Source organism: Macaca fascicularis, chromosome 13, assembly GCF_037993035.2.
Source record: "Macaca fascicularis isolate 582-1 chromosome 13, T2T-MFA8v1.1".
Classification (NCBI taxonomy): domain Eukaryota; kingdom Metazoa; phylum Chordata; class Mammalia; order Primates; family Cercopithecidae; genus Macaca; species Macaca fascicularis.
In genome coordinates this window covers 64,366,517-64,387,592 of record NC_088387.1, presented here as the reverse complement: position 1 = coordinate 64,387,592, position 21,076 = coordinate 64,366,517, and the positions used below count along the sequence as shown (strand labels likewise).

Below are 21,076 nucleotides of genomic sequence, written 5' to 3'. Positions count from 1 at the left end.
TGTCCTATGATTTCCTTTTTCCCTGAATTCTACTAAGGTGTAGACATAAATGATTACCTGCCATTATTCCAGAGGTCACAAGATATGTAACTTCCCCAATTACTCCTGAAGATAACATCACTGTTGTAGAACCTATGCTTGGTATTTTGACATGTCTTTTCAGGTTTTTCTGCATGTCTGACACCCAATGGCTCCACCTGTACCTGCCAATCACGTCTGTAACCTTACCCAGAAGTGACTCAGTGCACAAGAAGAGCATTTCCTACACCTGGATTGCATCCTCAACCAGTTAGCAGCAAGCACCCACAGTCTACCCATCCCCTCACCTCCCTCACTCCCCCCAGCCCCTCAACCTCCTCAGCATACCCCCACTTCCCCCAAATTATCCTTGAAAAACCATAGCCTCCAAATTTTGTGGGAGACTGATTTCAGTAATACTAAAACTCCGATCTCCTCTTCAGCCAGCTCTGCATGAATTAAGCTCTTTCTCTATTGTGATTCCCCTGTCTTAATAAATCAGCTGGATCTAGGCAGTGGGCAAAATGAATCCACTCTCAGGTTACATTACTTACCCCTCCCATATTGTTTCTACTATTATTAACTCCTTGCATTGGTGTGGTACACTTGGCACCATTGTTGAACCATTATCGATACTGTTGACCTAAAAGGAAGAATCTGAGGCAAAATTAGAGAGTGTATAGGCTGGGAGTGGTGAGTGGCTCATGCCTGTAATCCTAGCACTTTGGGAGGCAGAGGTGGGCGGATCACCTGAGGTCAGGAGTTTGACACCAGCCTGGCTAACATGGTGAAACCACGTCACTACTAAAAATATAAAAATTAGCCAGGCATGGTGGCATGCACCTATAATCCCAGGTACTTGGGAGACTGAGGCAGGAAAATCACTTGAACCTGGAAGGTGGGGGTTGCAGTGAGCCAAGATTGCGTCTCTGCTCTCTAGCCTGCCTGGACAACAGAGTGAGAGTCTGTCTAAATAAATAAATAAATAAATAAATAAATAAATAAATAAAAGTAGAGGGATTATTTGGGTCATACACTCCAATTAGTGAGAAGAAGATTTTTAAAGTCAAAAAACGGGGACCAGGAATGGGCTGATACAAAATTGTCAGAGGTTCTCATTGGTTTACAGAATAACATAGATTAGAGATTGGCTATACATTTGTAAGCTACAGGATATAGGTTATAGTGTCCAGTGTGGAATTATTAGGTTAATTTACAGCTACTTGTGGCAACAGCAAGCAGTTTCACGAGATAAACAGGTAGGTCAAAGGGAAGAATAGAGTGTGATTGTGGTCTCATTTTAATGTCTCTCTGGGTCTAATAATTAAAGATACTTGCATTCCTCAGTTCTTGCATTCCTACAAATTCTTTTTCTTCCTCAATACATTATTAACTAATGTGCAGCATTTGCACTCGGGCTCATTCTTTGTTTTGTATCGCTTTATGGGTTTAACAAACACTTAGAGTCATGTATCCACCATTATATTATCATACAGAATATTCAATGCCCTAATGACCTACTGTGCTCCACCTATTCATCTCTTATTCCTCATCACCTTGCAACACTAATTTTTCATGCCTCTATAATTTTGCCTTTTCCAGAATGTCATATAGTTGCAATAATACAGTATGTAACCTTATCAGTCTGGCTTCTTTCACTGAGCAATATGCATTTATGTTCTCTTCATGTTATTTTTTGGCTGAAAAGCTCATTACTTTTTATTTTTGAAAAAGACTTCATTTTACTTTGTTAGATTTATACCTAAGTACAGTTAGGCCTTCTACATCCATGCATTCAACTAACTGCAGATAAAATATATGTATATTTAATTTGATTGGGGAATCCTGGAACCAATCCCCACAGATACCAAAGGAGGACTATATTTCATGTGTTGGTGCTACAGTAAATGGTATTATGTTTCTAATTTCAAATTCTAGTGCTTCATTGCTGGTATATTCCAAGGCAAATGACTTTTTAAATCAACCTTTTATCTTCCAACCTTGATATAATCAATTAACATTAGTTCCAGAAGGTTTTTTTTGTTTTGTTTTGTTTTGTTTTTTGAGACGGAGTCTTGCTCTGTCACCCAGGCTGGAGTGCAGTGGCCGGATCTCAGCTCACTGCAAGCTCCTCCTCCCGGGTTCACACCATTCTCCTGCCTCAGCCTCCCAAGTAGCTGGGACTACAGGTGCCCGCCACCTCACACCTGGCTAGTTTGTTTTGTTTTGTTTTGTTTTTTTTTTTGTATTTTTTTAGTAGAGACAGGGTTTCACTGTGTTAGCCAGGATGGGGTTTTTTTTCCCTAGACTTTTGGAATTTTTTTTACAGACAATTATATCATTTGCAAATAAAGACAGTTTTATTTGTTTCTTCATAATCTGTATAGATTTTATTTCCATTTCTTATCTTCTTATATTAGCTTGAACTCCCAGTACACTGTTGAATAGGAATTGAAGAAGAGATATCCTTGTCCTGCTCCCAATCTTAGGAGGAAAGCATCTAGCTTCTCCTCATAAATGATGTTAGCTTAGGGGTTTTGTAGATATTAGTTACTAAGATAAAAAAGTCCTCTCTTTCTAATTGGCTGAAAATTTCTCATCATGTATTTAGTGTTGGATTTTGTCAAGTGCTTTCTCTGCATCACATTTATTTATATAATCATATAATATTTATTCTTCAGCCTGTTTATATGATCAACTACATTAACTGATTATTCATGTTAACCCAGCCTTGCATACATGCCTTGAATAAATTGTACTTGGTGGTGGTATATAATTATTTTTATACAGTGTTGGAGTCCATTTGCTGATATTTTGTTGAGGATTTTGGATCTGTGTTCATGAGTGATAGAGTTCTATGGTTTTCTTCCTTCAATGTCTTTGTCTAGTTTTCATATTTGTGTAATGCTGGCTTCATAGAATGAGTTAGTGTTTCCTCTGCTTCTATTTTTTGAAAAGATTGGACAGAATTGATACTATTTTCTTCTTGAAATGTCTAGTAGCATTCACTAGTGAAACCATCTGCATCTGGTGACTTCTATTTTGAAATGTTTGTAATTGTTGATTCAATACATTTAATACACACAGGCCAAATTATGTATTTCTCCTTGCTTGAGTTTTGGAAGATTTTTGCTTTCAAGGAGTTGTTCTATTTCATCTAAATTATCAGATCTATGGGAACAGAATTCTTCATAATATTCCTTTATCATTTTCTTCATGTCTGTGGGATCAGTAGTGGTGTGACCTTCTTACATTTCTAATATTAGTAATTTATGACTTTTCATTTTTTGTTCTTGGTTAGTATAATGAAAAGTTTCACAATTTTACTGATATTTTCAAAGAACCAGCTTTTGGTTTCCTTGTTTTTCACTATAAACTTCTTACTTTTAATTTATCAATATCTGTTCTTTTATTGTTTCTTTTCGGAATATAATTTTCTCTTCTTTTTTTAGTTTCCTAAGAGTGAAACTTACATTTTTAATGTTAGATCTTTATTTTTTTCTAATGAAGGCATTAAATGCATAAATTTCCCTGTAATTACTGCTACTGCTCAGAAATTTTATCTTATGTTTTCATTTTCATTTATTTCAAAATATGTTAAGATTTCTTCTGAGACTTTTTCTTTGCCCCATGTGTTACTTAGAAGTGTGTTGTTTGATCTCTAAATATTTTAGGATTTTCTAATTATATTACTGTGATTTCTTATTTAATTCCATTATGGTCTAAGAACATACTTTGTACAATTTATACTCTATTCTTTAAAATTTAATAAGGCATGCACTATGTCATTTTAAATTGCCCAGAACTTCTGTTCATTTTCTAATTTTATTGGATGGAATTTAAATCTGCTCCACAAAATTATGTCCCTAAGTATTTTGAAAAGTTATATGTCCTGAATGTGGAGTAAACCACCAGGCTAGGAGGCATTTTGTAGAAGAGTCTTCAGTGCCCTTAACAAAGGCCCTTTGCTGTATATTAAAGCAGGAAGGCCCTTAAAAATGGTAATTGCATCTTTAGGTTACATATGACTCTAAACATGAACAAATGAAAGTATAAGCATTAAATGAAAAATTTGAGCCTTTTGTGGATTGGTAAAAGAGGGTGCATGGTTGAACGTTATATGTGGCTTTATTAATAATCATACAGTAGTCTCACTGAAAAAGAATTTGAAATAATCTGAGATGTGCTAGAAAAGTTGTGCTACAACGTCTTTCTTCCATTTTTATACTTTATCTTGTTCATGCAGGATAGCTTCGAATGACCTTACATTTGTGTAATGATTTTGCTGTATTTTTAATCTTTCTATTTTCCTAGAGGTTTTCTTTAGAACATTCCCCTTGAAGGCTGGAAACAATTTGGTTAGGACTAGCAAAAAGGTCTGCAAGCAATAGAAGTGCATATTGAGAAAAGGTTAGGGTTATCGGATCCCCTATCTGATATGTGTAACATATGCCTTAGCAACTGGAATATATGGCATGGAACAATGAGTTTTCTGGCCCAACAAAAAAAAAAGGTGTTCATTCACAAGACAGTGTAAGGAATGTCCCCTCCTGCTCCTTTTCGTTATATGAATTGTCTGTGTGGAAGTTGGACTCAGCTGGGGAGAAAATCTATGTTGTTATTACACTTGGGTTTTTAAAGTAACAATAAAAGCTTTTACATCTGCATCAGAAGAGCTGTGGCATTGCCTAAGTCTAACGGCAAGGGGTCTGTTCTTAAATCCCCAGAGGTGGTTTTCAACCTGATGAATTCTGCATCATCCAGCTTTCCTGGCTAACCCGGTGAAACCCCGTCTCTACTAAAAAAAATACAAAAAACTAGCCGGGCGAGGTGGCGGGCGCCTGTAGTCCCAGCTACTCGGGAGGCTGAGGCAGGAGAATGGCGTAAACCCGGGAGGCGGAGCTTGCAGTGAGCTGAGATCCGGCCACTGCACTTCAGCCTGGGCGACAGAGCGAGACTCCGTCTCAAAAAAAAAAAAAAAAAAAAAAAAAATTATCCAGCTCTCCCATACTCTAATAGCAGTAAAAATGCAAATGCTATTTGCCAATTTTCTTGGAAATTGTCTAATGATTTATCTTAAGGTCAGTTTGGTTTCAGGTTAAGTGATTATTATTTACAAAAGGGCTATTCCTAGAAAAAAGAGTTGTAAATTAAATTATAGTGAATTTTTATCAATGATTATGATGAATATGGTATCTTTGTATACCTGATGATTGACCCTTTTGGGTTGTTTCAGGAAACATTAGCAGGAACTGACTTTCTCATGCTGAGTTATTAAGGATCTTTACTTCTTCCAGATTCCCATATTTTGGACATTTCACTGCTCATTAGATTCTCCACCAAGGATAATGAAGGGGATAGAAATAAGAAGAATTTGGCTGGTGAAAAAGACTGTCACAATGATTGATACATTGACTAACAAAAACTCGCCAAGTATATGAGAATTTTCTTATTTTAATATCTCCTCATGGCTCATAGTTAGCTAAGATCTTATTATGCATACAGGCACTTATTTTGTATTTCAGGAATCTTCATTACAATTCGCAAGTGTTATTTTCTGTGTAAAATGTCATATTATTTGCTTTATTGTAAAGACTTTTATTTTATATGTATGAAGAATTTCAGTTTCTGTGGAGCCTCAATATCTAATGATGCTTGTCATTAGTTCTGGTGCTCTTCCATACTAAAAATAAGTTTGATTGGCATGAACAGTCACTGTATTCTTATCCTAGGATTTTTTCCCATTTACATAATCAAATTTAAAAATCAATACTGTGCATTTTAATGAAGAATCTATTTTAAAGTTAATCTTCTAAAAACACCATAGCAGATTCTTAACTTATACCTGAAACATAGATGGAAAAAGTTCGGCAATGTAGCAATCAGACAATCAGTCATTAGATAATTGTTATTTTTCTTTAACTTATTTATGAGGCCACATATAAAAAGGAGTAAAGAATCTTACAGGAATATCCTGTAAAGAGTATAGAAGGAGGTGGGCCTAAGATTTAAACTGATGAATCCTCAAATGATTTTATTAAAATCTAAAGGTTTCATAATTTATAAAGAGGATTTTTTTTAATTACTAAAAGCACAATAATCATTTCCAGCTGAGGCAAGACATCACCTTCTCTCATACAGCTAAGCACAAACTAGTTTGAAGAGACAAACATTCCAAAGAGTACACGTGTACATGGTTGCGTTTTCTGCAAGGGCTCCCAAAAGCCTCCCCTTCTCAGTGTATGAAGAAAACAGCCCCACTTGTCAGTTTGCCAGTGATGTGAGACCTCCCTGTTCAATAAAGTAGCTTCATCCTTTCTTTATTCAAACAAGACAAGTTTGCTGGACACAGGAGAAACTGATATGAAGAAGACTGTACATCTATTTTCCATTTGGTGGAGGGAGTAAGCAAGGCTTAAGAGAAAATGACAGAAGCCTGTTAAAAGACAGAATCCTATACCTCACCAAAGAGCTACTGCAGATATGCAAAGATGACAGGGACCTGCACTCATTCTAACAGAGAAGACTGTAGGCTGGGGTGCAAGAGGATCTTCAGTCCTACTGTGACCTCCAACTTTTCCTTCTACCTGTGGCTTCTTCCAATCTCATCTCCAGCTCTCTCGTTTGGGATATTTAACTTTTAAGAAACTGCTGGTTTCCATAACAGCTATTTTATTTCACATGGACACCAAGAACACACAGGGTTCTAGTTGTTCCATATCCTTACCAATATTTGATATTTTAGTATTTTTCATTTCAAGCATTCGAATGAGGGTGTTGTCACATCACACTGTAGTTTCCATTTGCATTTTTCCAGTGATTCAGTGGCACCAAACAACTTTTCATATGTGCCGTGGGAATTCTTATATAAAGATTTGGTAAAATGTTCAAGTCTTTCATCCATGTTTTACTTGTGTTGTTTTCTTTTCATAATTAAGTTATAGGTGTTCTTCATATAACCTTAATAAAAGCGAATTGTCAGATACATGTTTTAAAAATACCTTTCCAAATCTGTGGCTTGACTTTCACTATTGTAATATTGTTTTTTGATAAGCAAAATATTTACATTTTAGCTAAGTCCGATTAACTTTTTCTGTTAATTATTAGTGACTCTTGATCTCACCTAAGAAATGTTTTCCAACCCAAAACTTGTGAACATATTTTATTCTAGAATATTTATAGATTTAACTTTTACATTTAGGCCTGTGAACCATCTCAAATTACTTTTTTATATGTGATATGAGAAAATTTCAAATTTTTTCCATATAATTATCTAGTTTTTCCACCATTATTTACTGAAAATAATCTCCTTTCTCAGATTAAGTTTGACAAAAATCAGCCGATTACATGTGTGGAGATCTAGGCCTAGAATATCTATTTTGTGCTATTGGTATATATTTTTTTATCCTAACTCCAACAGCATCATGTCTTACTTATTCTAGTTTTACAATATGTACTAAAATCTGGTACTAAAATCCTCCAATTTTGTGTTTCTCCTTCAAGATTGTGTTGGCTAGTCAAGACCCACATAATGAAGTTTTCATTTTTAAATAAGTTTTTTCAATCTACATATCAATTTCTGCAGAAAATTCAGCTGTAATTTGTGTTGGAATTGCCTTGAAATTATAGATAAATTTAGGATAAATGACATCTCAATAAAATCAAGTTTGCCAATCTTTAATTAAATTAACATATTTTTCTGGGGTTTTTTTTAACATCTTTAATTTCAAACTATCAAAGAAGTTTTATACTTTGTCGTTGGAGTTGTTACATGTTTGTTAATATCTTCCTGCATTTTTAAATTTTGCAACTATTATAAATAATAATTTTCTAAATTTAGGTTTCCAGGTTTTGTTTTTTGGGGGCTATTCTATGGATATGCATTGATGTTTTTACATTTACTTTATATCCTTTACATCCAGCAATAATGCTAATTTATCATTTCTAGTAGTTTCTTTATAGATGGCTTTGGTTTACATTTTTGATACACACAATTATGTCATTATAGGAATATAGTTTTATTTTTCCTTTTTTTATATATGCTCTCTCTTTCATCTTTCATTCATTCTTTCTTTCTTTTTTCATCTTTTCCTATTACTTTTTCTAGTACTAGCTAGGACCTGCAGGACAATATTTTTAAAACATTAGTGGTAAGATTGGAACTTTTTTCTTCCCAAATATAGGAGGGAAAGTTTTTGTCATCTGTTTTTTTGTCATCATTAAATATAATATTACTTGTATTCCTTGTAGGTTTTCCATAAATGCCTTTGTCATTTTAAGAAAGTTTCTTTCTATTTCTAGTGTGCTAATATCATTTCTATAGCTAATTGATTTTGAATTTTAATTGAATAACTTTTCTTAATTGAGATGATGTTTTCTTTATTATGTGTATTGATAGATGGTGATAATTGATTTATGAATGTTAACCTAATCTTTATGAATGTTAACCTAATCTTTCTCTCTTAGTATAAAACTCATTTAATCATGATTTCAAGTATATTGATCAATTTAATTTGCTAATACTTATAAAGGAATTTTGGAATGATGGTGCATTAGTCAGTTTTCACACTGACTGAAACTGGGTCTTTTTATAAACAAAAGATATTTAATTGACTCTCTGTTCTGCATGGCTGGAGAGGCCTCAGGAAACTTAAAACCATGGCCGAAGGCAAAGGAGAAACAGGCACCCTCTTACATGGTAGCAGGAGAGAGAGCGAGCCATAAGGGGAAATCCCAGACACTTACCAAACAACTAGATCTCATGAGAACTTCCCTGCTATCAGGAGAATAGCATGTGGGAAACTGCCCTCATGATCCAATCACTTCCTACCAGGTCCCTACCTCAACACATGGGGAGTACAATTTAGATAAGATTTGAGTGGGGATACAGAGGCAAACCGTATCAGATGCATATTGTTTTTTTTTTTTTTTTTTTTCCTTTTAACGTCTTTGTCAAGATTGTACTGGTTTATGAAGTAAATGTGAATATATCTTCTCTTCTATTTTCTGAAATATATAAGATTGGCATTTTCTTTTTAAAAAAATTCGTTTTAGGGGTAGCTTCCTATTTATGCTGACATCTTTCCCATCCAATTGTTTAGCTGTTCATCTCCAAGTTCATGTACAGGTTTCTAATAGGTATTTAGAATCATTGTTTGATAATTTAAACATCTACTTCAACAGTGGCTTGGCTCCTATAAGCTCTTTTATTTCATGGGCAATGCTTTCCTACCTTTTTGCTTGTCTAGTACTTTCTGTTATTATATGCTGGACATTATGCATGATATATCATAGACTGTGGATTATGCTATCTTTCTGCTTTGGAGGCATTTGATTACAGGTGGATTGTTTTATTTTTTTCAGCCTTGTTTTTTGTCTTTTTAATGATGAGTTTATTTCAGTTTTGCCCTTAGTTCTAGAGCAAAGAACTTGCCAAAGATAGTATAAAGTAGTCAGAATTAGATCTTTATTCTAAATGCATGCCTGTTTCAGGGTTTCAACTGAATGCCTGGCTTAGCTGCTAAGGAGTCTGGACTCTAGTTGAGTCAAAACTTTATCATCTACACAACTTTTCGGGCACTATCTTTGTGGAAATGTCTGCTGAGAAATCTCTGCTGAGCTGTCAGCCCCTCATCCTGCTATTATGCCTTAATGGAATTTCACTTTGCACCCCAAGAATCAGAGGATAACTCCTTTGCAGATTTACAGATAGTGAAGCCTATGGCTACCTTCCCCCTGCTAATATGCTCCACAAATTCCAGCCATGTTAGCAGCCCCCAAACACCAAACTCTTGTTTTACTCTACCCAGTGAGAATTCTCCTTCCTACTTTCAAGCATCGGACATTGCCCCAGGCAGAAAGCCATGACAAATAGAATGCTTCCCCTCCACTCCCAAGAGGATCTCAGCCTTACAATGGCTGCTATCCAATAGCTATAAATATTTGCTTCACAGCATTGGTCTAGCTTTATAGTTGCTTAGATAATAAGTTAGGTCTAATACTAGCTTCTTTAACGATACTGGGACTAGAAGTCCTGGCTTTTTCTAGATAGCTTGTATTCATCATTTAAGATAGCAGCTTTAGCTGGGACTCTTTTCCCATCTCTGGATGAGAAGTCCCAGTCATAATGCCATCTAATTGTTTATAATTCTGCCACTATAGCATTTAACCCACTTTTTTGTGTTTATTTATTTAACTATTTGTCTTCACCAATCGATTGTAATCTGGCAAATGCATTGCCACCTCTATCTACCTAATTAATATACTCTTAGGAGCTTATCAAAATACATGACACACGGTGGGCATTCAACAAGTACATCCTAAATAAGTGATTAATTAATATGTTCATTTCAACATTTCCATGTGCCTTTCACAGCAGATGTCTTCATTATTCATTTTTGGTAAAAATAATTAAACAGTCATTTTGTAAATAGTCATGAATATTTACTATGCTTCAAATATGTTCCAGGCAGCATGACATTTTCAAGGAAGTATACATGAGGGTTTATTACTTTATTGAGAATAAAGTATATAGGGACAGGCAATTTACAGTACAGGGTGATAGAAATCTAAAAAGACACTAAAGAGTTGGTCAGGTAATGTTATGCTATACCAATGAGTTCTAATATTAGTATTCACATAACTAATTTTCATAGTCCTGAAATCATCTGACATTTTCTTCCCTTTGAACTATTTATTTTCAGGATGGTAAAATTTTATTCACACACAATAACTATTTTTAGGAATAAGAAGGTCAGAAGCACTAAATTTCTTCATCCCTTTCCTACCACATGTTTAGAATTCACAAACCAGCTTAACAGCTTAATAAAAGATTGAATTCTCCTTCTTCTCCTTCCTCGAAATCTTCTCAAGACATCTAAAAAGCATTTCCTAGGTTTAATGTCAAAATAGAAACTAGCAATTCAGGGCTGAACTCCTAGGAGCCCTCATTCTCTGTGAGCTCTGGAACCAGGCTCTATTTTGAAAATTATGGAAAATCGAAGTTTCTCTGTAATGATATCGGTCAAATATCTGACCTGAAATGGTTATATAGACAAATTTAATACTGAAGAAAAGAAGTTTCTCATAAAATGAGAAGACATTAAACAATACTCTGATGGTAAGGATTTCACCTAAGAATGTATGGTTTTGATCTCTTGGAACAAAATTGACATTGAACTAAGACATGCCAACCACACAGGAGTGGCATGGGTTTTAGTCACAGTGTCTTGAGTTTAATGAATTACAATAGAGAGCCTGTGTCACTCAGCTCCACAAATTCCACCACCATGAAAAGTTTCCAGGGGTTGGTAGAATATGTTTGTCCTCTTTTGCTTGAAACCCTGGTAAACTGCTCAAGAAGAATTTTCTCATTCCAGATGAGAACAAATAATGCCCTTTCTCTTCTAGACAAGTGACTATTTATTCCCTCCAAACCACAGATGCACAGAATAGTGATAAAAGTACAAACTTATATGCTGCCTCCTATTGAAACTTCCAAAGACTAAAAAAGGGGAAAAAATGTGAGGGGGCTTAGCCAAAAGACTTATTGAAGCTATACAGATTATCTTACATTCAGGCAATATATGATGCTGGTGTTGGGTTGAGGGGGTTAAATATTATTCTTATACACGATGATGTTCGGGTACAGTTGGAGGTAAGTATTGCACTAATAGTTGCATATTCTCAGAAATCTGGGTCCTTTGAGGTCTGGCCAGAAAAGGAATAGCAGTTCTGTCAGAGGACACAATAATTGCAAGAAGAGTAGCACAGACTAGGTGCATATTCTGATGCCAGAAGACCTTTTCAGACAAGGTCAGCATGTAACAGAAATGGCTTTTAATATAGGACGGTCCAGATTCCCAATTGTGTTGACATGTTGGGCTACCCAAGCACATCACAGGTACAAAGGAATTAGGATGCTGGGGCTCATTTGGGCTAAATTACTCACAGGTGCTTTTAAAAAGGTGGCAGATTGAACTTACACATTTACCTCTATATCCTCCCTAAATCCCATGAAATGACCAAAAGCATGTGAAATAAACCCAAAAGATAAAAGAATTGAATAGGAGATGACAGCGACCCAATTTTAGACCTGAAAAGCAAATGAGCAAGTGGTTTCTCATTGAACAAACCAAATAGAAAAATAAAAACAGAATATGCAAAGAAGCAAAAAATAAATAAATAAAGCAAGCCAATTCACATTATAGAACACCAAAGTTTAGAATTTGCAGACACTCGTGAGTTCTGAAAGTTAGGGTTCCTAACTTTAAGATGAAAATCTTAAAGGGGGATGAAAATCACAAGAGCAAAGAATTTTGTGTTTTGAAAACAGATATTTCCATTGTGTCTAAAACAGTGTTTGGCATATTGTTAGTACTTGATAAATATTTGTTGAAGGAATGAATTAATAAATTCAAGTCTTTGTAAAGAACAGCTAGATCTCCACCACTTTATAGGACTGTAAGTTTAATTACTAAAGAGATAGAACAGAAGGGCTCTGGGTTTAGAAACATCAGATACAGCAGAGGATGAGGGTAAAGATAAAATCTGTGTCTGTCCCCTAAAGGATGAGAACCAGCCCTCTCTGTTTGCCCCTGAGAATACTACAGGTTTATTCTCTGGGAAAACAGTTTTAAGAGAAGAGATCTACAGATACTGACAGAAATTCCTAAATAAGCTGCACAGACAAACCTACCTATAATGAATCTCAATAAACATATTTTCCTCTCTCTTTTTCTTACACCCCCCCCGCCTTTAATCAAGTTTAGTGACTCACTATTAAAGTCATAGATTACTACACATTTGAGAAAAGTCCCTAAGATGACAGAGATCAATTTAAAAAACAAACAAACAAACAAACAAACAAAACAACAACAACAAAAAAAAACCCAGGAAAAATAGGAAAGAAACTTGGAAAATAGAGACAGTGTGGAAGGCTGAATACAATTAGCAGTGGAAAAATAACCCACCCATGTTATGCTCAGAGAAATAATTGAGGTTGCTGTTTCCACAAAAGAAGAGATGATTACACAAAAGGCAACATTTAGAAAAAAAAGGAGTGCTCTTGAAACAAAATACAAACATGGCAAAGGAAAATAAAAATTCAGTAGAAGTTTTAGAAAATTGACCAAATCTCAAAAGAAGACCCAAAATACAGAAAGGAAAGGAAAGGGAAAGGAAAAGAAAGGAAGGGAAAAGAGGGAGGGAGGGAGGGAGGGAGGGAGGGAGGGAGGGAAGGAAGGAAGGAAGGAAGGAAGGAAGGAAGGAAGGAAGGAAGGAAGGAAGGAAGGAAGGAAGGAAGGAGAAAAAATAGAAAGAAAGGAAGAAAGGAAGAAAGAAGGAAAGGAAGAAAGGAGTGAGAAAGAAAGAATGAAAGAAAAGAAAGAAAGAAAGGAAAGAAAGAGAGAGGGGGGAGGGAGGGAAGGAAAGAAAAAAAGAAAAGGGAAAAAGAAAAGGAACAAAGGAAGGAAGGAAGAGAAAAAGAAAGAGAAAGGGAAAGGGAAAGCGAAAGGGAAAGCAAAAGGAAAGAAGGGAAGGAAGGAGAAAGAAAAAAAGAAAGAAGAAAAAAGAAAGCAAGGAAGAAATGAAAGAAGGAAGGAAGGAAGGAAGGAAAAAGAGAGGAAGGAACTGATGTGTTTGAATATATAGAGACAAAATTTTCAAATGTTTGAGAATTTAGAATTACTAATAGGTAGATAGAAACCTAAGCAAAAGTTAAAAAGAGATAATTATTAACTCCAGGAAAAGCAAGAAATAAAATACTCTTTTCTACATAGTGTAAATCCAGATGTTCTCAAGTCATAAAAAGTCCCATCTGCAGATAATATTTACATGATCATAAGGGTGCACACACTGAATATTGATCAAGCCACATATGATATAACTCTATCGATTATATTAGAGAATATGTGCCTGTGTGTTTGGAAAGAGGACTGAAAGATGCTTCCCGAGTCTTCATTTGTCACAGTAGAAAAGAAATAGATATTCCATAAAATTGACTAAATATAAAATTTGCCCACAAGCATCCTACATAGAAATAAGAAAGTATATAATCTAGAAAAGTTTTTTAAATGATAAAAAAAAAACTCCTCTGAGGAATGGGAGTTTGTGTGACTTGCAAAGTACAGTAAAAGGACTACTTATTTTGGCTATGAGCCTTGCAGAACTATTCGATTAGTGATACTCCATGCAAGTATTTCTTTGATAAAATCAAAACCAAACTTAAAGAACTCGCCAATTCTTTTGCAATGAATCCTAAAAATGACATTTATTAAATATATCTGTTGTCTAAATTCATCATCTTTTTGTACTAGCCAACCTTACTTCAATGGCCTTAGGGGAAGTCTTAGAGGCACCTGAACAAGACACAGCTATCAGATAGCCTTTTTAATACATAATTTTCAGTAAAATGACAAATCCATAACAAACTGTTTAATATGCTCCCACATGTGAGAGAAAAAAACTGATACATTACACACACAAACATGTGCGTGCTTGCTTGCATGCACACAGACACTTGTTTATATATTCATAGAAATATTTTAGAAATAACAGCAAGAACTTAAAAGCCTGATCAATTTCTCAAGTTAGACTTAGATCCTAGCATTCAGGGAGACATACTATATTACATAACTTTATTACAGTTTGGATTTGTTGTTTACTATGTGCATATATTAGCTTTTTAATCTAAACAAGTCTCTACTTTTAAAAAATAAGTTTATAGAAAGTTGGAGAGAAAAAATAATGTAATGTACGCAAGATATACAATCACTTCTATTTTGCTTTGTCTCTTATTTATCTATTGAATACATTTCAGTACGATTTTCCTCTATTACAGATTATTTTTGAAGAATGCATTTGTGACTAATGTACAAAATAGCAAATCTGAAGAAAAAATTAAATTCATCAATATGGGTGCATTTTTTCCTTCTCTCCCTTCTTAATTCCATGAAAACATATTTGGCAAATTTGTTTACAATATTTTAATCTAACTTTATATTCACTATTTGAAACTCCATGTTTCTGTGGATTCTATCTTATAGGGGCTATGTAATGTTATATTATGTTCAGGCACAATGTCTCTTGTAACCATTTCCCTACTACAATTTGACTTTTTCAAACTAATATTCTCAATTTATTAGCCTTGCATAGTTTGAGTTCTGTTTTCTGTCAGCTTACCAGTAGGTGATGCTGAGTAGTAGCTATAAATAATCCCGTTTTAGAATATGTGCTCCACTAACATCCTTCCTCTAGAGTGACGGCACTGAGCCAAATCAGGAAGTGTTTTAAACTGGTTTTCTGGTAGTGGGATAGGTTTCCTCTATTTCATTCATATTCTCTCATATTCTCCCTCTTCTGAGTAATTCCAAATGTGGTTTCAAGATGACTGCCTGCAAACAGGGTTATTGCCTGTGGTTCTGACAAAGAGAAGATACAATGCTCCAGAAAGTATCTCACTTCTTGACAAAGCATGTGCCACAGGCTTAACCACAATCTTCTGCTGCAGTCAATCACTGCAAACTTTCAACTGTCATGCACTAAGCTTTGTGACATGCCCTGTCCTGAGTCTTTCCCATGGACTCTTCCAAAATATTTCTCACAACACTATCAGATCCATCTTATTATCCAACTGTATAGATGAGGAAACCAAGACCTAGGCAGTGAAGTGACCCTTTCTACTTCCTACAACAAATACACTTAATGGAAGCAGTCTGCACTTGGAGCCAGAGAAACATAGGTTGTGTTCTGATTCCTTCATCAACTAATTGTTTATCTCCAGCAAGGGATTTAACATCACCAAACATCTGTTTACTGATTTGTAAAATAGGAATAATAATGTGTGACCCCCAAAGCTGTCTTGATATTACATGGGAATATATATGAATGGCCTTTAACACAGTGAGTCATAGGTTCACATTAAAACATTCCAAATGCAAAGGAAAAACAACAACAAAAACTAATTTCTTCCTCTTATCCCTTCCCGACTCAAGTGCTTTCTCAACTCCCACACCTGTCTCCTCTCTTCGAATTTAAGAACCAGAGATTTTTTTCCCCCTCTACCACCCTCAAGTTTTCTGTTCCTTTAATTTGCAGTAGAGCATACTACCACTCACTTTGCATTAATTGCCACTTTGCAGGAGAAAGAAGAGGCAATAATTTAAATCACAATTTCCTGATGCTAAACAAGTGTACCATGTTTTCCTACAATTAGCACTTGAGGGAAGCAATGTATCCTGGATGTAGCCCAACCCTGTCAATCTAGGTTGATGTTCTATCTCTCTTAGTGATTAAAACCACCTTTGCAGATTATGACAGTGAGAGGAATCTAGCATGGCTGACTTCATCTTGCATCTAGCCTCATAGGCTGGCTCTCCTGATGCATTCCTGGGTATGGGCCAAGTTAACCATGGAGGAACTTATTTTATGGTTTACTTTTGAAGCGCGAATGACAGCATTGCTTCCCTAAAACTAACATTCTTTTTTCTCAGGGACTGAAAATTTATGAAAGGCCATGAGATTAGGATTATGAGAGGGGCTGGAACTCTGCTAAAATGTAAGCATAATTTCTTTAATCTCTTACTGCTTAGAAATCATGTGAACAGAGGTCACAAGATTTATGACTTCACCAATTGCTCCTATAGATAACATCACTATCATAGAACCTAAGATTGGTCTTTTGAGAAGTTTTTCATGCTTTTTTGCATTCTGGCAACTGACCGACCCCACCTGAATCCATGACTCATGACTGAACTGGTCCTGTGGCCCCCACCCAGAGGCAGACTTAGTGCATGAGAACCATTTTCCTTACCTCTATGATTTCATCCACAACCAGTCAGCAGTACCCATTCTCTAGCCCCTGCCCACCAAATTATCCATTAAAACTCTATCTTTAGACTTCTTGGAGATACTGATTTGAATAATAACTCCCCCATCTTCTCTGTGGTTAGCCTAGTGTTAATTAAACTCTTTCCTTACTGCAAGACCATGGTCTTAGTAAATTGGTTTTGTCTGTGCAGTGGGCAGCAAGAACCTGTCAGGCAATTACACTATTTCATGGTAAATAGTCACTGTATTAGTCTATTCTCACACTGCTAATAAAGACATACCCAAGACTGGGTAATTTATAAAGGAAAGAGTTTTAATTGACTCACAGTGCAGCATGACTGGGAAGGCCTCAGGAAACTTACAGTCATGATGGAAGGGAAAGCAAACGCTTCCTTCTTCACATGGTCATAGTAAGAAGTGCCAAGCAAAGGGGGGAAAAGCTCCTTATAAAACCATCAGATCTCATGAGAACTCACTCACTATTAGGAAAACAACATGAGGGGAACCACCCCTGTGATTAAATTACCTCCCATCAGGTCTTTCCCTGGGGGATTATGGAAACAACAATTCAAGATGAGATTTGGGTAGGGACACAGCCAAACTATATCAGTTACCTATTTCCTTTTGCTTTTTTTGTTTTTGTAGGTAGAAAAGGGGTAATGCTCGCAGCTGTTTCTTTTTACAGTAATTGCTCCTATGTGATATAAATATTATATATAATATATAATACATATTATATGTAATATATAATATATATTATATTATCTACATAATTATTCTATATTATATAGAATATAATATAGAATATAATATAGAATATAATAATATATATTATATATAATATATATTATTGTATATTATTCTTATATATTATATATAACACTATCATATATATACATGATAGTAGAAGGCTCACTGCCATCATTTATCATACCTTTTTTCTCAACAGTGGAGCATGTCAGTGCAGTGTAGGTTAATCTTCTCAAAATGCATAATCAGGGTAAGTTGTCATTATCTCAACTCATTGAAATATCTGTTTAAAACAGCTATGTACAGCTTGCAGTTAGTCAATTTATTGGCAAATAAATACTTTACAGTGTAGGTGTTTTACACTGCACTCTAAAGAAAAAGGAGGTGTTTTATTTTTCACTTTCTTCTCTAAATCTTCATAAACCATTACCTCGCTATTGCCTTATATACCATTTTAATGGGCTATGAGAAGAACCTTGTGTTTTAAGAAAAATATTTAGTACATTAAATTTGAAAACTGTGGACTGGCTATTGGTACTTTGGCTTGTTCATCTGTGACTATTCGCAGCTAAAAAAACATGGACCACTTGTCATCAAGATACTAAATAGTTGAAAGTGGGAAATATTAATGCTATATAAAATGGCCAATGTTTTTACAAAATTAACAATCTTCCTTTTAGAATTGGTACAATATTTCCAGAGTGAAAAACTGCAGGTTTTGGCAGGCAAAATGTTCAGAATCACACATGATTTCTGCTATGTTTGACAACCTCACCAAGTAGGATGCTGCAAACCTCTAATTTTGAGGCCTCCAGGGTTACTGGTTAGGTCTAATAAGACAACATAGAACAAACTAGATTAGACTGATTCAGCAGAATAGATTTAACTCAGAAGGCAATCTTGGAAGCCACTGAGTGATGAAGTAGCTCTCATAGTTGAGTGAATTATTCTCTAATAAATATTTGGTTTATGTGAGTTTAAGACATCTACTGGTGGCTCCTGGACTGTGCAATGCAATAAATCTAACCCAGTCATGCTGTTGCCACTTTGGCAAATCCATTGTCCAACATAAGCTAGGGTGGTATGGTGGGAAATTCATGAAGCTACCTCTCTAAACCTGCTGGTTGATTATTCCTGTTATTTGGTATGCTGTTAGCGTTGTCTTTATTGCAATAAGGCAAGTCATGTGCATTGTGTTGGTCCAAGTAACTGACAACCAGGAAACTAAGTAGCCTATCAATAGTGAGACAAGCACTGGGGTTTGTCTTATATACCCATTGTACCCTGGATTTTGCCATTTAGTGGTATTGTGAATTTTATTTGATCATTTATCGGATACACCCACTTCAGAGTAGATTAAGGGATATGCAGTGGCTTTGTGAAAAAGCTATGACCCAGAAGACCAATAGGAAATAGTAAACACAATGGATAAGAGCTCAAGTTTTAGAAAAACAACATCTCAATTTGTTAAAGAAGAATGATTCACTCTCTTATTGTGTAATCCTAGGAAAGTTATTTAACTTCTCTGTGCCTATGCTTTCTCATCTGTGAAATGGAAAGTATAATCATTGATATCTCATTGGATTGCTTTGATGATATGAATTAAAATTTAAAGCACATTATGTCTGGAACATAACAACTCTTTAGAAATATTAGCTATTATAACCTGGCTGAATCAAATATATTCCTATACAGGTGGAGGTCCAGGGATCTATGAAACACTACCATCAATATCCAAACAGTGACATTTCTGAGATGATTGTATTCTTTCTTATACACCACCCACATTTTCCTATGGTCTTTACAAGGAGAAAAACACTTTACTAGGAATTCTACTAGGAGTTTTAAAACACTTTACTAGGAGCTCTACTTATTGCCAGTGCTATTCCAGGACCCTCATGCTCTATGTCTTTTTCTGAATTCAATGCAAATTATCTCCCAAAATACTTATCCACAAAAAATATGTTCTAAAAAAATGCTAAAACCCTATTTTATATAGTTGACAATTTAATATACATAAAATTTTTTAAATCTACAGAAAAATCCATAGAATTAATAGGTGTGTTTATGAAGATCATTGGATAATTTGTTTCTATTTGTTGGATATAATTAGAAAATAAAATTTTAAAAGCCATAATTTACAATAGCATCAAAATACCAGATACCTAGGTATAAATCTGCTGAAAAACATGCAAAAGCTATATAAATATTACTGAGAGAAATTTAAAAGATCTAAGTAAATGGGCATGTTCATAGATTGGAGGACTCACTATTATTAAGATGCAAATTCCTTCTATATTGGTGTATAGGAATCAGATTATAAGATATATCTGTCCATGTAGTAGTTCCCTATCACTTGTTACTTAGGCATATTTGATTTTTCTAGTCTGCAGCTGAGTTTTTTCACCATTGCCCTGATATCAACATACAGCAAGGGCTCATTAAATTACTTTCCATCTTCCCAGCAAAAGACCAGAGCTCTTTAAATAGAACATCTCTTTATATACTCTCAATGACCTGTGAAAGAGCTAATACATGAAAATTCAAAGGGATTGTTAACTTTCTATTAATACTTAACCTCATGACTCAAATCTGCAAAACCTAGATTTTCACGAAGCTGAATTATTGATCTGTTAACAGCTCTGCACATATTGAGAAGATGATAAATGAAATCCAGAAGTGAAACCACCGAATTCCAAAGGGAATCTAGGGGAATCCTAGGTCAGGATCTGAATAAGAATGTAAGATTTATTCATTTTTCAACCATGCTTCAGCCAGTCTTTAAAGGCAGGCAACAAATGTAATTTTTCTTGATCTCCATTAAGCCCTTTATGATTATTTTTTAGAGAAGGGGTCTTGCTATGTTGCCCAGGATGATCTGAAACTCCTTGCCTCAAGCAATCCTCCTGTCTAAGCCTCCCAAAGTGTTAGGATTACAGGCATGGGCCACCAAGCCTGGCCTGCTCATAATTGGCTTATTTTCACCATATTGTGTTTAATATCCTTGGTTGCTGGCTTCACCATGTCTTTCAGCCCACTGGTTATAAAACTCCACGTCTTCTTTCTGGCTTCATTCTTCCTATAGTTCTTTCCTTCACTTTGGTATTTTCCATTGTCTTGAGTGAGAAAATTCTCTCTGTGGTCTCTGATACTGGGAAAATCTATCTTGGTTGTCCATTCTCTTGAAACACTAAATCTTGATAGATGTTGCCATGATCTAATACTTATGTCTCTCCCAAATTCATATGTTGAAACTAATCATCAATGTGATATTAGAAAGTTGGGTCTGTGGGAAGCAATTAGAGCATGAAGGTGGAGCTCTCATGAATGGGATTGGTACCCTTATAAAAAAAGACCCAGGGGAGCTCATTTGTCTCTTCCATCATGTGAGGTGAGGACACAGAAAGTAACCAGGAAGTGGGCCCTCACCAGATACCAAAGCTGCAGGTGCCTTTATCATGACTTCTCGGCCTCTGGAACT

The 21,076-nt window shown here is 35.3% G+C and overlaps 1 long non-coding RNA gene and 1 other non-coding gene across 2 annotated transcripts in view; one reads left to right on the top strand and one right to left on the bottom strand.

Annotated features, from left to right (window-relative positions):
• Positions 1–21,076, bottom strand: part of LOC123568378 (uncharacterized) — a 235,455-nt gene that overhangs the window by 63,939 nt on the left and 150,440 nt on the right. The window lies entirely within an intron of this gene.
• Positions 11,027–11,091, top strand: LOC123568517 (small nucleolar RNA SNORD78). Its single transcript, XR_006691889.2, has one exon. It is a non-coding gene; the product is annotated as a small nucleolar RNA SNORD78 (small nucleolar RNA).